The sequence below is a fragment of the Leopardus geoffroyi genome, chromosome B3 (genome assembly GCF_018350155.1).
Source record: "Leopardus geoffroyi isolate Oge1 chromosome B3, O.geoffroyi_Oge1_pat1.0, whole genome shotgun sequence".
Classification (NCBI taxonomy): Eukaryota; Metazoa; Chordata; class Mammalia; order Carnivora; family Felidae; genus Leopardus; species Leopardus geoffroyi.
In genome coordinates this window covers 115,033,047-115,047,779 of record NC_059337.1, presented here as the reverse complement: position 1 = coordinate 115,047,779, position 14,733 = coordinate 115,033,047, and the positions used below count along the sequence as shown (strand labels likewise).

The 14,733-nt window shown below is 38.7% G+C and overlaps 1 protein-coding gene and 1 non-coding gene across 5 annotated transcripts in view; one reads left to right on the top strand and one right to left on the bottom strand.

Annotated features, from left to right (window-relative positions):
• The window catches only part of DCAF5 (DDB1 and CUL4 associated factor 5), a 109,349-nt gene that overhangs the window by 13,045 nt on the left and 81,571 nt on the right, over positions 1 to 14,733 (top strand). The gene's annotated exons all lie outside the window — the stretch shown is intronic.
• On the bottom strand, positions 1,661 to 1,764 carry LOC123584523. The gene has a single exon (XR_006705491.1). It is a non-coding gene; the product is annotated as a U6 spliceosomal RNA (small nuclear RNA).

The window sequence follows — 14,733 nt, the reverse complement described above, 5'->3', positions numbered from 1 at the left end:
ATGACCAAAAATTTCTCCAGGCATTGCCAAATGCCCCAGGTGGAGGATCACCCTGGTTGAGAACCACTGTCTAAATGAAAAATTCTTAGACCTTTGATCTCAGGACCTCTTTACGTTCTTAAAAATCATTGAAGACCTCAAAGAACTTCAGTTTATGTAGGCCATTTTTACCAATTTTTATTACATTAGAATTTAAAGCTGGTGAAGTTTAAAAACTCATTTCTTTGAGAATGGAAATAATAAACCTTATATTAACAATAATATTTCAATGAAAGATAATTATTTTCCAAAATAAATAGAAGAGTAGCATTATTACCTCTTTCTGACTCTTAAAAATATTTCCAACTGGGGCGCCTGGGTGGCGCAGTCGGTTAAGCGTCCGACTTCAGCCAGGTCACGATCTCGCGGTCTGTGAGTTCGAGCCCCGCATCGGGCTCTGGGCTGATGGCTCAGAGCCTGGAGCCTGTTTCCGATTCTGTGTCTCCCTCTCTCTCTGCCCCTCCCCCATTCATGCTCTGTCTCTCTCTGTCCCAAAAATAAATAAACGTTGAAAAAAAAATTAAAAAAAAATATTTCCAACTCTTTAATGTCATAATAGACATTATGAGGGCATTCATAGTTAATCTGCTATGAAATGTTGGTTTAGCTGACATATATGAAGAAAATTCAGCCTTACACAGATATGTAATTAGAAAAGGGGAAAGTATTTTAATGCCTTATCAGATAACAATATATTCTTCTTTGAGACTGTATCAAAACTTGACAAGTGGAAGTTGTTTTTTTTTTTAATGTTTATTTATTTTTGAGAGAGAGAGAGTGAGAGTGCATGTATGCTAGGAGAGGGGTAGGGGGAGACAGAATCCCAAGCAGGCTCTGCACTGACAGCAGAGAGCCCAACATGGGGCTCGAACTCACAAACCAGGAAATCATGACCTGAGCCGAAATTGGATACTTAACTGACTGAGCCACCCAGGCGCCCTGACAAGTGGAAGTTTCTTAAAGATTGGTTGCAGTGTAGAATCTGAAATCATGTCAGAGAGCTTTTCATAGTCTGTACATTAAAATCCATTAGTCTGTCTTTAAGGCCTTCCTGTGGCTTTTCTTGAAAAATTGGAAGATTGGGCAACCTTGAGCCTCCGTTTCTCTATGGCAGTAACTGGGTGGAGCTGAGTAGTGTCTTGTTCTTTAAAAAGGGTTGTAGGTCTCCAGTCTGCCTTTTATTCTGGTAGTTTCATTCATGTGCTTTGCTGCTTGGCCCCTCTTATATTTGAGAAGCTGAATTGTATCATGGTAAGGAGCTCCGTCTCTGGACCCAGATTACCTGGATTCAGCTCCCAACTCCTACTCTTGATTGCTGTGTAACTTCAGGTTATGGAGCTTTTCTGCAGTGTTATCTGGATAACAAGGACAACAATACACCTACTTCATAAGATTGTTAAAAGGATTAGGAGAGCCCTACACATTGGTTTTTAACATCATGCATCAATCATTTGGGAAAATATTGGTTCACTGAGTTATGCAGATTTTCCAAATCTTGACGCATTTTATTATACATTTTAAGAAATCGTATTTGTTAATATTACCACCAACCTCATCAGAAAAGTCCTTTAAGTATTGAGAAGTAGTCAAGCTCACCGTGGTGAATACAAGTTTTTGTTTTTTAAATATGGAATGGTTCACGAATTTGCCTGTCATCCTTGCACAGGGGCCATGCTAATCTCTGTATTGTTCCAGTTTTAGTGTATGTGCTGCTGAAGCGAGCACTGATTACAAGTTTTCCAAAAATCTTGTTTTCACTTGAGAGCTTGAACTTTATCATTGGCTACAAATACTGCCAGTTGTTTTCCTTGAAATGACAAACTCATCGTGTTCATTTTTGAGAAAATATGTACCACATACCCAACTCTGAATAGCCAGAGTTTGTCAGTTGTTTCTCAAGTATATGGTGTTTAATGAAAAAAGCAGCCCGTTCAGCTCACAATGCAAACTGTCACATATGTGCTTTTCCACAAAATAATCATTGTTCTTTGGTGTGGAGTGGAGTGTTTTGTGTGTGCTTTCCATTTCATCATACATAGTATTAAGATGTATACTCTGGTTGAAATTTGGTAACATTATTTTCACAGCTTTGGGCCACCTGAGTGGCTCAGTCGGTTAAGTGTCTGAGTCTTGAGCTCGGCTCAGGTCATGATCTCACAGTTCGTGGGGTCAAGCCTCACATTAGGCTTTGCGCTGACAGTGCAGAACCTGCTTGGGATTCTGTCTCTTCTCTCTGCTTCGCCGCCGGCTCATGCACTGTCTCTTTCAAAATAAATAAACTTAAAAAATTATTTTCAGAGCTTTATCAAGGACATTCCTAAATGAAATTGACATTGGTCTTTTTTACTGCAAGTCTGTGGCAGTTAAGGATACACTGATGACTAGTAGTTTGCTGTACTGCCTTGATTATCACTGAGGCACCAGTAATTTTACAAAACACCATGCTTTTGCACATCACCATGAAGTACAATGTCAATACAGTGAAAAAGGCAAATAACATTTGACTGTTATTGTGAAAATAGTTTTGACTTTGTAGACTTCCTGGACTTCATGGAACACATTCATTCTATTTTTTTGCTTTTATTGCGATTCTTATAGTGCAACCTTTGAGATATTTTGTTTTTTTAAATTTTTTTTTCTTAGAATAAAATCTTAGAAATGAGATTCTAGGTTAAAGGGTATGAACTTTTTTATACTTATAAAATACATTTAATATATATTTGCCCTCCAAGATGGTTAAACTAACTTATTCATACTTGTACCAGTTTATTATGAGACTGCATCATGGCTGTTGCTGGGCATCATTTAATTTTTGCCAATTAACTCAGTATGTGAAAAATACTATCATTTTAAAAACTTATTACTACTTCAGTTCACATATAACTGGCCTTGATTATTAGTGAGGCTGAATATTTTTATCCTAAGTTTGGGCCATTTTGTAGTCTTTCTGTAGGCTGATTACAGCGCAACTGATTAGGTTGCAACTTTCTTTGCTAATATAGTCACATTCTCCTAATACCTTTTGAGATTAATCTCTAGTTACCCTGTTTGCATTTGGGTTTGTTTCAAATCTCAGCCTCAGATTTAGTGCCCCTCTCATGGAGGCAGATAGTAAAGGTATCTGATAATTATTTTCTAAATTTCAGAAGTTTGAACCCTTTTTGACTTTTGTCATAATTTAAGGGGTATCACCTGTGCTATTACTTAACTTTTTTTTTAGTTGACTCTTAATACTTGAAACTATATTACTATAATGTCTATCAAATCATAGGATTTATGTGCTATTTTTTCCTAGTAAACATTAATATACATACTTGTTAAAATCATTTTCTACTGTCTGAAGTTATTCAGTGGCCTCTGCTTGCCACACTTTAGGACGAGCAGGAACTTTGGAATCAGACATCCTCAATTTGAATCCCACTATACCTCTAACTGGTGGTGTGTTCAGTGATAGGTGAGTTTGCCTCTTTGTGCCTCAGTTTCTTTCCTGGCAAATTGGAGATGTTGGAGAATATGATCTCTTAGGTGTCATCCAACTCAATTCTGTGATTCTGGTGTAAAATATTTGTAGATTCCTCTCTCTGTTTCAGCTCAGGCATTAGAGGCATTGTCTAGGGATTAGTGTGCTAGTTTAGGATTTTAAAACCTTAGCTCTATTAAACTCTACTGCTGCTGGTCACTTGATTTTACAGAAACCATTTAATGGGATCCTAGCTGTCTAGTTAGGGTGTTACTGCTACTGTAATTCCTGCTCCCTGTTCAATGTGAAGTGCTTCATTCAAAGCTTCCATCATTGAGGCAAGTCAATGCCTCACTTTCCACATCTTTAAAATGGGGATAATGTTTCTGCCCTACTTACCTAATTGGAGATGTAGAAAAATGAGGTAATATGCAGATCAGTGGGCTCAGCTTTCAGGACAAAAGTACTAGGTAAGGGCAGGGTATCAGCAGAAGTTAATACCAACAGATGTTATCCCCCACTGTGGCTACTTCTATAGTGAAGAGCGACACTCCTTATCTCTCCATACTCACCTGCACCTGCCATTTGATTTTTTTTATCCCTGATTTTGGAAGTGCCACTGGACCCCAGTTTTGTGACCTTGGGCAAATCACCCAATCTTAACTTATCCCTGGGCTAGATGAAGCCTGCACTGAGGCCTGCATTCAGCCTACAAAATCAGGTTGCTTGCTTTTGTTGAAAAATTGGAAGATCAGGCAACCTTGAGCTTACTTACATTTCTGTATGGCAATAGCTGGCTGGAGCTGAGTAGTGTCTTGGTTTTTATTTTATTTTATTAAAAAATTTTTTTTAATGTTTATTTATTTTTAACAGAGAGAGACAGACAGATTCAGAGACAGAGCATGAGTGGGGGGAGGGGGAGAGAGAGAGGGAGACACAGAATCTGAAGCAGGCTCCAGGCTCCGAGCTGTCAGCACAGAGCCGGACACAGGGCTCGAACTCACAGATTGCGAGATCATGACCTGAGCCAAAGTCGGACGCTCAACCAACTGAGCCACCCAGGTGCCCCGTGTCTTGTTCTTTTAAAAGGATTGTATATTCTCCAGTCTGCCCTTTATTCTGGCAGGTTTTATTCATGTGCTTTGCTGCCTGGCCCCTGTTGTATTTGAGAGGCTGAATTGTATCATGATTAGGGGCTCCGTCTCTGGAGCCAGATTACCTGGATTCAGCTCCCAGCTCCTACTTTTGATTGCTGTATATCTTCAGGTTATTTAGCTTTTCTGTAGTTTTATCTGAATAATAAGGACAACAATACCTATTTTATAGGGCTGTTAAGAGCATTAGAAGAGATACTACAAACATGTAAAACTCTTAGGGTAGTCCCTGGCCTGGAGCAAATTTAGCTGAAGTTAGCTATTGTTGGAGTTTAAGCAGTATATAATGGGCTAACATTTCTGTAGCTCATACTGTGTATCAGGCAATCATCCAAGCCTTCCACATAACTCTATCTCATTAATGCTACCATAATACTATAAAACAGGTGGAGTTATTTTCTCAGTTTTGCAGACGAGAGGATACAGTTGAGAGAGGTTAAGTACCCTGCCTGGAGGCACACAGCTAGTAAGTGGTAGCAACCTTGAGAGTTGAACCTATGCACTTGTATTCTAAGGCTGTGGTCTTGAATGTTGTGCTGCCTCATGCTACATCTACCTTTAAAATAGGTCTAATTATACAAGTGACAAGCGCGGGTAAATGGTGATTATTGCTTTTAATGTTTTTGTAAGTGATTTGAGGAGGGTATGCATGTCAGTATCCCGAATTTGTATATGACATTCATATATAAATGCCCTTCAGGTAAGTGAAATGCCAAACCAATAAGGCTAAACTGCAGGCAACTCTTTTTGTCTGGCTGGAGTGAGTGAGTAGAAGAGTGATAACTGACTTTCCTCAAAGTAGGTAAATATAAACTAGTACATGAAGGAAAATAACAGACTGCTTGATGTGCTTCAAGATATTCAGTAAGGACCTGAGAGTCACATTAGTGTCTTATTTGAAGGTCAAAAAGGCCAGCAAACATGTCAAACCCATTAGCATAGCTCTTACTTAAAAACAAAATAAAAGAAAACAAAACAGAAAATAACAGGTGTTGGTGAGGATGTAGAAAAGTTGGAAGTCTTGCACATTGCTAGTGGGAATGTAAAATGGTACAGCCACTGTGGAAAACAGTATGGTAGCTTCTCAGAAAAGTAAACATGGAATTGACATATGATCCAGGAATTTCATTTATGGGTGTAGACCCCAATGAATTGAAAGCAGGAAATTGAACAGATATTTGTACACTCATGTTCATAATAGCATTATTCACTAGAGCCAAAGGGTGGGAGCAAGCTATCACCCATATGTGGTGTATACATAAAATAGAACATTATTCAGCCTGAGAAAGGAAATTCTGACACATGCCACAGTATGGTGAACCTTGAAGACATTATGATGAAATAAGCCAGTCATAAACGGACAACTTTTGTATGAGTCCATTTATATGAGGTACCTAGAATAGTTGAATTCATGGAGACAGAAGTCATGTCTCTAGAGTTAGAATTGTGGTTGCCAGCAGGGAGGAGGGAGGCTGGAATGGAGAATTATTATTTAGTGGGTACAGAGTTTCAGTTTGGGAAGATGAAAAAGTTCTGGAGATGGGTGGTGGTGATGGTTGCCCAATAATGTAAAAATGTGAATGTATTTAATGGCACAAAACTCTACACTTAAAAATGGCTTAAGAAAAATAAAAGCCAGCAAAATGCTAGGCACCTCTAGGCAAAAAAAATTGGAGACAAAATGGAAAATGCTTTTCTCCTGTGTAATGAATGCTGTAGGGCAGATTCACTTGAAATTCTAAGTAGTGGTCTGGCCTCTGCACTTTGGTAGGAGGGATACAACTTGGTTTTAGGCTCCAGGCCTAGCTCCTTGGATTATTAGCAAGTCATCATGTCTCTCTGATTCTCATCTGGAAAAAAGGGTTATGTAATCTTTACCTCACAAGCAAAGATGTGTGTGAATGAACGTCTATACAAATGCTAATTATTTTCAACTTTGGAAAAATAGCAAAGCAGACTTTATTTCCCACTCACTGATGTGGCTGGGCTGTGTGGCACACAGGCTCTGCCTCTGTGTCTTCACGCTGCCTCTTAGAGCTCAGGAGAGGGATGGTCCATACAAAAAGAGGTTTGGCGTCACAAAAGTTACATTATGCGCACTGAAAAGAAGGAGTAAATAGGCTGAAAAGAAAGCCAGGCGGAATAATTTTCCTCTGGTCCTTGCAAGTTAAAAAGAAAAAAGAACCCAAAAACAAAAACAAAAAAACAACTGCAGCAACATAAAAGGGTATTAAGTAAAATTGCTATTTCCAAGAAGTAACCTCTGTTAGCCATTTTGCATCTGTCCTTCCATGTACAAATTTGTGTATGTTTTTCTTTCATTAAAATGTATCGGGGTGCCTGGTTCAGTCGGTAGAGCATCCGACTCTTGATTTCGGGGTTGTGAGTTTGAGCCCCATGTTGGGTGTAGAGATTACTTAAAAATAAAATCTTAAAAAAAAATGTATCATGCTATTCATACCCTTATGCTACCTAGAACAAGAGTTGGAAAGATAAGAACAAATTCATGAATGATATGTGTAAGAAACTAGAACATTTTGAGGGGTATATATACCTAACATATGGCACACTGGGTAAGTGTTTTTATATGTATTTTCTCAATACACACAACAGCCCTGTGAGATAGTTGGTATTTTTTTCATTTTACAATCATAAAACTGAGGTTAGAGAAGTAGAATAACTCGCTCAAGGACACATGGATGGTGTGCTCAGACACTTTTATTCCAGAGCTTGTACTTCGTGTACCCTTCCGTAGCACCACCTTTGCTGCCTGTCAGAGATGAGACCCTGGATCTAATCCCATTCTGGTTGGTTTTTTAAAGAAAATAGTGTTTTGAATAGTTAATACAGTCACTAATACTTAAAAAAATTTTTTTTTCATGTTTATTTATTTTTGAGAGAGAGAGAGAGACGGAGCGTCAGTGGTGGAGGGGGCGAGACAGGGAGACACAGAATCTGGAGGACGTTCCAGGCTCTGAGCTGACAGCACAGAGTCCAACACAAGGCTCGAACCCACAAACCGTGAGATCATGACCTGGGCAGAAGCCAGATGCTTAACCAACTGAGCCGCCCAGGTGCCCCTTACGCTTTTTTAATCCATGATTATTCCATGTCAGTACAGACAGAACTGCCTCATGTTTTTTGTCTTTTTTTTTTTGGCATCATAATACATGGTACATACATGAACAATAAGCTGATTTTTGCATTTTTATTGTGGTAAAATATACATAACACAAAATTTACCATTTTAACCATTTTTTTAATTAAAAAAAATTTTTTTAACGTTTATTTATTTTTGAGACAGAGAGAGACAGAGCATGAACAGGGGAGAGGCAGAGAGAGAGGGAGACACAGAATCTGAAACAGGCTCCAGGCTCTGCACTGTCAGCACAGAGCCCGACGCGGGGCTCGAACTCACGGACTGTGAGATCATGACCTGAGCCGAAGTCAGATGCTTAACCGACTGAGCCACCCAGGTGCCCCTCATTTTAACCATTTTTAACTGTAATGTACAGTTCACTTGCATACAGTACTTCACACTGTTATACAATCATCATTACTATCCATCTCCAGAACTTTTTCATTTTGCAAAATTGAAACTCTGTTCCTATTATATAACAACTCCGCATTGTCCTGCTACCCCCCACCCCAACCCCAGCCCTGGCCCCTACCATCTACTTTATGTCACATTAAAACAATAATTTTAACCAGACTTGTATTGATGGATTTTTAAATGGTTTAGTCTCTTCCTCTTCAACAATGTGCTGCAGGAGTAATTGATCCTGAGTTTCAGAATGCTCTCTCAGTTCCTTCCTATGCTTGGCTGACTTTCTGAGGAAGCCCAAAGCAAATTCTTTTTCCTTGTGGGCCTTAGCTTTTCTGGGCTATAAAATAAGAAGAATGTTAAATAATTACTTTTGTTACAGTATGGTGTGAGGGCTTATATAGTTTCTGCTTATAGCTCAGGATCCGTTGAGAAAGAGTGCTTTTTAAGTATAGTTTTTCTGTAACTACAAAACTGCTGCCACAATGTGATTATAGTACATTTGGGGATAAGTTAGTGAGTTTAATGCAGAATTAAATCAACCCAATAAGACCAGCATCAGAGTAGCTATGTTCTTTTGGGGTTCTCAGATGGATTGAAGCTAGGCAAGTGTCTGTGAGGAAACCAGGCCTAGAAGCCCTGTCCTCTGCTTGTCCCTTGCCTGGTACTAGTGCCAAGCAGAAAGTCCTTGCCTTCCTAAGAGGTCCCTGTGCTCCTTCCACAGAAGTCCTAGAGAGACTGGGGCCAACCTCACAGAAGCACTTGACTGCCAGGCTCACAGAGCCAGCTTAAAGGATCGAACTCTTCACTTTGATTCTTTGCAGGTCCAACAGTCTCTGTGCATGGAACCATGTAATCTCTGCTTCCCCCCCCCCCCATGTTTGTTTATTTTTGAGAGAGTACAAGTGGGGGAAGGGGCAGAGAGACCAGGTAGAGGATCCAAAGCAGGCTGTGAGCCCACAGAGGGCTTAAACTCAAAAACTGCGAGACTGTGACCTAAAGTCGGATGCTCAACCGACTAAGCCATCCAGGTGCCCCATCTCTGCTCTTTTGAATTGATTAGATGATTCACAGAGAGAGAACTATAGAGTTTTTTCAGGTTCTGAACTGATTTATCCTTATTTTACCAGCCATCCTTTGCTTTGTGGGGGGTGGGCAGGGGCAGAGAATTGGCCACAGCTGTTGCTGTTATTCCTCTACCCAGTTACTGACTTCAAAGCAGCCCAGCAATTTCAGGTGATGCCTCAGTTTGCACCACTGTGGTTTTTGCCAACACATGGTTGAAAAGTATTGTGTTGGCACAGAGCTCTTAATACCTTGCCTAAGGAAATATGTGTGTGCATGTATGTGTGTGTTGGCCGGGAAGAGGTGCACCTTACATCTTCTGACACTAACCTTTAGGGCAAAGTAGAAGCAGGCCTTGCCATAGCCATAATTTCTGCCTCAGTGATTCCAATCTCTTATGGACTTGGGCTGTCATCATCATGGCTAGTAGTAAGGACACATCGTTTTAAATGGTCCCAAGGCATTCTACAAATAACCATGTGTTTTAAATTACTAAGTATTTATTTGGCAAAAGTAAATCATTCTTTAAATGTCTAGAACGAACACTAAAGATAATGCTGTTTGGATGATGGGGGATGACCCTTAGCTGAGAATGGTTATGTCTCTGAGTGCATAGATGTAGATATTATTTTCTTGTTTATTAAACTTTTTTTTTTTAGAGCTACTCTAATTCAGGAGAGGCTGTGCTGCCTTGCATAGGTCTGAGTAAATAAATAGAAGTGCTACCAGTTTTTCCTTTGCCATGAGTATCCCAGCCCATCCTAGAGAGTTTTGTTTTCTTTTTCTATCATGAAAATTTTAAAAATCCAAAATGTTTTGGGGCACCTGGGTGGCTCAGGCAGTTAAGTGTCTGACTCTTGATTTGGGCTCAGGGCATGATCTCACGGTATGAGTTCAAGTCCCACATCAGGCTCTGCTCTGGCAGTGTGAAGCCTCCTTGGGATTCTCTTTTTCTCTGCCTTTGTACTGTGCGTGCTCTCCCTCTCTCTCAAAAATAAACATTAAAACCAAAACAAAATAAAAACTTTAAAAATCCAAAATGTTTTATTTTATGGAAATGTTTAAGCATTCACAAAAGTATAGTATACCCATCCATAATAAGTACCAACATTGGGTGCCTGGGCACCTCAGTTGGTAAGCGTCTGACTTTGGCTCAGGTCAGGATGTCCTGTTTTGTTTTGTTTTTTGTTTTTTTGTTTTTTTTCCAACGTTTATTTATTTTTGGGACAGAGAGAGACAGAGCATGAACGGGGGAGGGGCAGAGAGAGAGGGAGACACAGAATCGGAAACAGGCTCCAGGCTCCGAGCCATCAGCCCAGAGCCTGACGCGGGGCTCGAACCCACGGAGCGCGAGATCGTGACCTGGCTGAAGTCGGACACTTAACCCACTGCGCCACCCAGGTGCCCCTTTTCTGTAATATTTTAAAGGAAATTCCAGACATACTATTTCACATACCTTAGTATTATGTATGCATCCCTAACTGATAGGCACTTTTTTGTTTTTTAACAGCACCACAGTGTCATTGTTATACTTAAATTTTTTTTTTAACATTTATTTTTGAGAGACAGACACAGCACGTGAGCAGGGGAGGGGCAGAGAGAGAAGGAGACACAGAATCTGAAGCAGACTCCAGGCTCTGAGCAAGCTGTCGGCACAGAGCCCGACTCAGGGCTCGAACCCACAAACTGTGAGATCATGACCTGAGCCCAAGTCTGATGCTCAACCGACTGAGCCACCCAGGTTCCCCCATATGCTTTAGAGATGTAACAATATTGGGGTACCTGGCTGGCTCAGCTGATAGTGTGACTCTTGATCTCAGGATTAGGAGTTCAAGCCCCACGTTGGGCATGGACCCCACTTAAAATTAAAAAAGAGATGTAACAATATTTCCTTGATACCATAAAGCATAAAGAAAAGTAGAGAAATGAACAGAGTAATGTATAGAATTGTTAAATAGCTATATTGTACACCTGAAACTAATATAATACTGTATGTTAATTATACTGGAACTTAAAAGAATTTTTTAAATAGATACCAATTGGATTTGACAAAATGTTGACAATTTGTTAAATTTGCTTATAGTCTTTTTATTTTTTTTAAAGAAACAAAACTTTACAGGTACAATTGGAGTCCTCTTTAGTATATGTGTGTTTATCAACAAACTATATGGTATTATTTTGTAAAAAATATATATTTAATGTTATCTTTTACATATCCTTCTGAAACTTGCTTTATTACTTGCCATTAGGTTTTCAAGATTTATGTTGATACACATATATCTAGTTCATTTTAACTGCTGTATGTTGTTCTGCTTGGTTTAGATTTAATTTGTATTTGTATTCCAATGGAATTTATTAGTTTACATATTGATGGATATTTGTATTATTTAGAATTTCATTGTTTGCTATTGTAAACAGTGATGCAGTGTACATCCTTGTACATTTCCTTGTGTCACTTTGTAAGAACTTATTTAAATTATAATTTGCATTTTCCTGATTACTATAGAGGTTGAGATCCTCTGTAATATCTTTTGGCTATTTTGGTTGTCCTCTTCTGTGAGTTATCATATTTGCCTCTTTTCCTAATGGTTTTAAAAATTGATTTGTAGGAATTCTTTGTATAAGCCATTGTCCATTTTGTGTATTGCTAGAATCTTTCAATTCAGGGAGTCTTTTCCTGGTCCCTGTTTCTGGTCTCTCAGTTTACTATAGTTTGGTTGGCCTCTGTTTTTATTCCTATGCTCCCCTGTTTTATTCTAACTTGTACATTTTTCAGTTATGTTACCAAGGTAGAGAATCCCTTCAGTTGTCCATTAGGTGAACTGCTTTGTCATTTATGGTTAATTTTTTGTTCTGTAAGGCAGGCAACCTAGAGTAGTGATTAAGAATGGAGGCTATAGAGTCTTAACTGCTTGCTTTTGAATCTCAGCTCAACCACTTTACTTACTGTGCGACCTTGGTAAGTTACTTAACCCTCTTGTATTTGACTTTATAATCTATAAAACCCACGAGGGCAGAGCTGTTATGATCCCAGTTTTTTTTTTGTTTGTTTGTTTGTTTGTTTTGATGAAACTCAGGCTCAGGGAGATTAGATTAGAAACATGAGTAAGTAGAAGAAACATGTGGGCTTCTTTATCTTTTGAGTTTCCACTTTTGATAGAGACATGGGCACAGAGAAATATTTCTGTAACACAGGATACACAGGAGCAAGAGCTATGATAGGTCCCTGACCTGTGACTTCAGTGTTGGGAAAAAACAGTAAGAGTAGGAACTATGGAGAACTAAAGTGCCCACTGCCTGTATGAATCTATTATTAGGGTAAAAAAAACTCCTTTGTGTTACTATTCATTAAAACAAAACAACAAGAACCCAAACCTTTCTTTTTTTTTGACTTTAACTTATAAGAGGTTTGAATTTTTTAAAAAGATTTTAAATCATCTCTACACCCAAAGTGGGGCTTGAATTCACAATCCTAAGATCAAGAGTCCCATGCTCCACTGACTGAGCCATCCATCCATCCTAAGATATATAATTTAGATAACCATCCCAGGCCAGAGATTCATAGTTGAAATAGGCAAATCATAAACACAGAACACAAGGCCACACTTAAGGGATCAGTTTGGTAGACAATGAAACACTTTGGAGGATGACACAGAACTTGATTTTGACCAACAATGAAAGAAAGAAGGAACTCAAGCAGCAGAGACAACTTCTTTCTAGGGGAGGGAGAATAAATTTGACTTGGCTACTGTATCTTCTATTGATTTTTAAAATTACATTATAAAAGGAAACATGTTTCTGGCAAAAGGTCAAGTACTACAGGAAGGTGTAAAGTAAGAATTAAAATATAAGATATAAAATTTCTTGAGTCAACAAAACTAAAAGACAGTCTGTGTGGGAGAAGATATTTGCAGATGATATATTTGACAAGAGGTTAGTATCCTAAATCTATAAAGAACTTATCAAACTCAACACCCAACAACTAAATAATCCAGTTAAGAAATGGGCAGAAAACATGAACAGATATTTTTCCAAAGAAGACATCTAGATGGCTAACAGACGCATGAAAAGATGCTTAACATCACTTTCATCAGGGAAATACAAATCAAAACCATGATTAGATACCACCTCACACAGGTCAGAATGGGCAAAATTAACAACACAGGAAGCAACAGGTGTTGGCGATGGTGTGGAGAAAAAGGAACTCTCATGCACTGTTGGTAGAAATGCAAACTTGTGCAGCCACTCCGGAAAACAGTATAGAAGGTCCTCAAAAAGTTAAAAATAGAACTATCCTACGTTCCAACAAGTGCACTACTAGGTATTTACCCAAAGGATACAGAAATACTGATTGAAATGGTCACGTGCACCCCAATGTTTAGAGCAGAATTATCAACAATAGCCATATTATGGAAACAGCGCAAATTCATTGACTGATGAATGGATAAAGATGTGTATATATTTATGTACAGTGGGATATTTACTCAGCCATCAAAAAGAATGAAATATTACATTTGCAACAAGATGTATGGAGCTAGAGTGTATTATGCTAAGTGAAATAAGTCAGTCAGAGAAAGACAAATGCCATATGATTTCACTCATATGTGGAATTTAAGAAACGAAACAGATGAACATAGGGGAAGGGGGGAAAAGAGAGGGAAGAAAACTATCAGAGACTCTTAACTATAGAGAACAAACTGAGGGTTGGTTGATGGAGGGAGAAGGGTGAGGGATGGCTAAATGGGTGATCCATATTAAGGAGTGCCCTTACTGTGATGAGCACTGAGTGTTGTATGTAAGTGATTAATCACAAAATTCTACACTTGAAACCAATTTTACCACACATGTTAACTAAAATTTAAATAAAAAGCTTGAAATAAAAAATAAAAGGTTCCCAATAATATAAACCCAAAAGAATTAAAAACAGAGACTTGAACAGATATTTGCACTTCCATGTTCTTAGCAACATTATTCACAATAGCCAACAGGTGAAAACAACCCAAATGTCCATCAGTGGATGAATGGATAAACACAATATGGTGTGTGTGTATGTGTATAACAGAATATTAGCCTTAAAAAAGAATGGAATTCTGGTACATGCTACAGTATGGATGAACTTTGAAGATATTATGCAAAGTGAGCAAGACAGACACAGAAAGACAACTATTGTATGGTTCCACTTACATGGGTTAGCTAGAACAGTTAAATTCACGGCAGAAAGTAGAATGGTAGTTACTGAGGGCGGGGAAAGTTATTGTTTATTAGGTACAGAGTTTCAGTTTGGGATGATGTAAAGATTCTGGGGATGGATAGTGGTGATGGTTGCACAACAGTGCAAATACAAAGAATGTGCAAGTATACGGTGTAAGTATATAGAATTGTATACTTAACAATGGTTAGAATGGTAGATTTCATGTTTTATGTATTTTACCACAGTAAAAACGTCTCCCAACTCTAGTCTGGAGATGGTG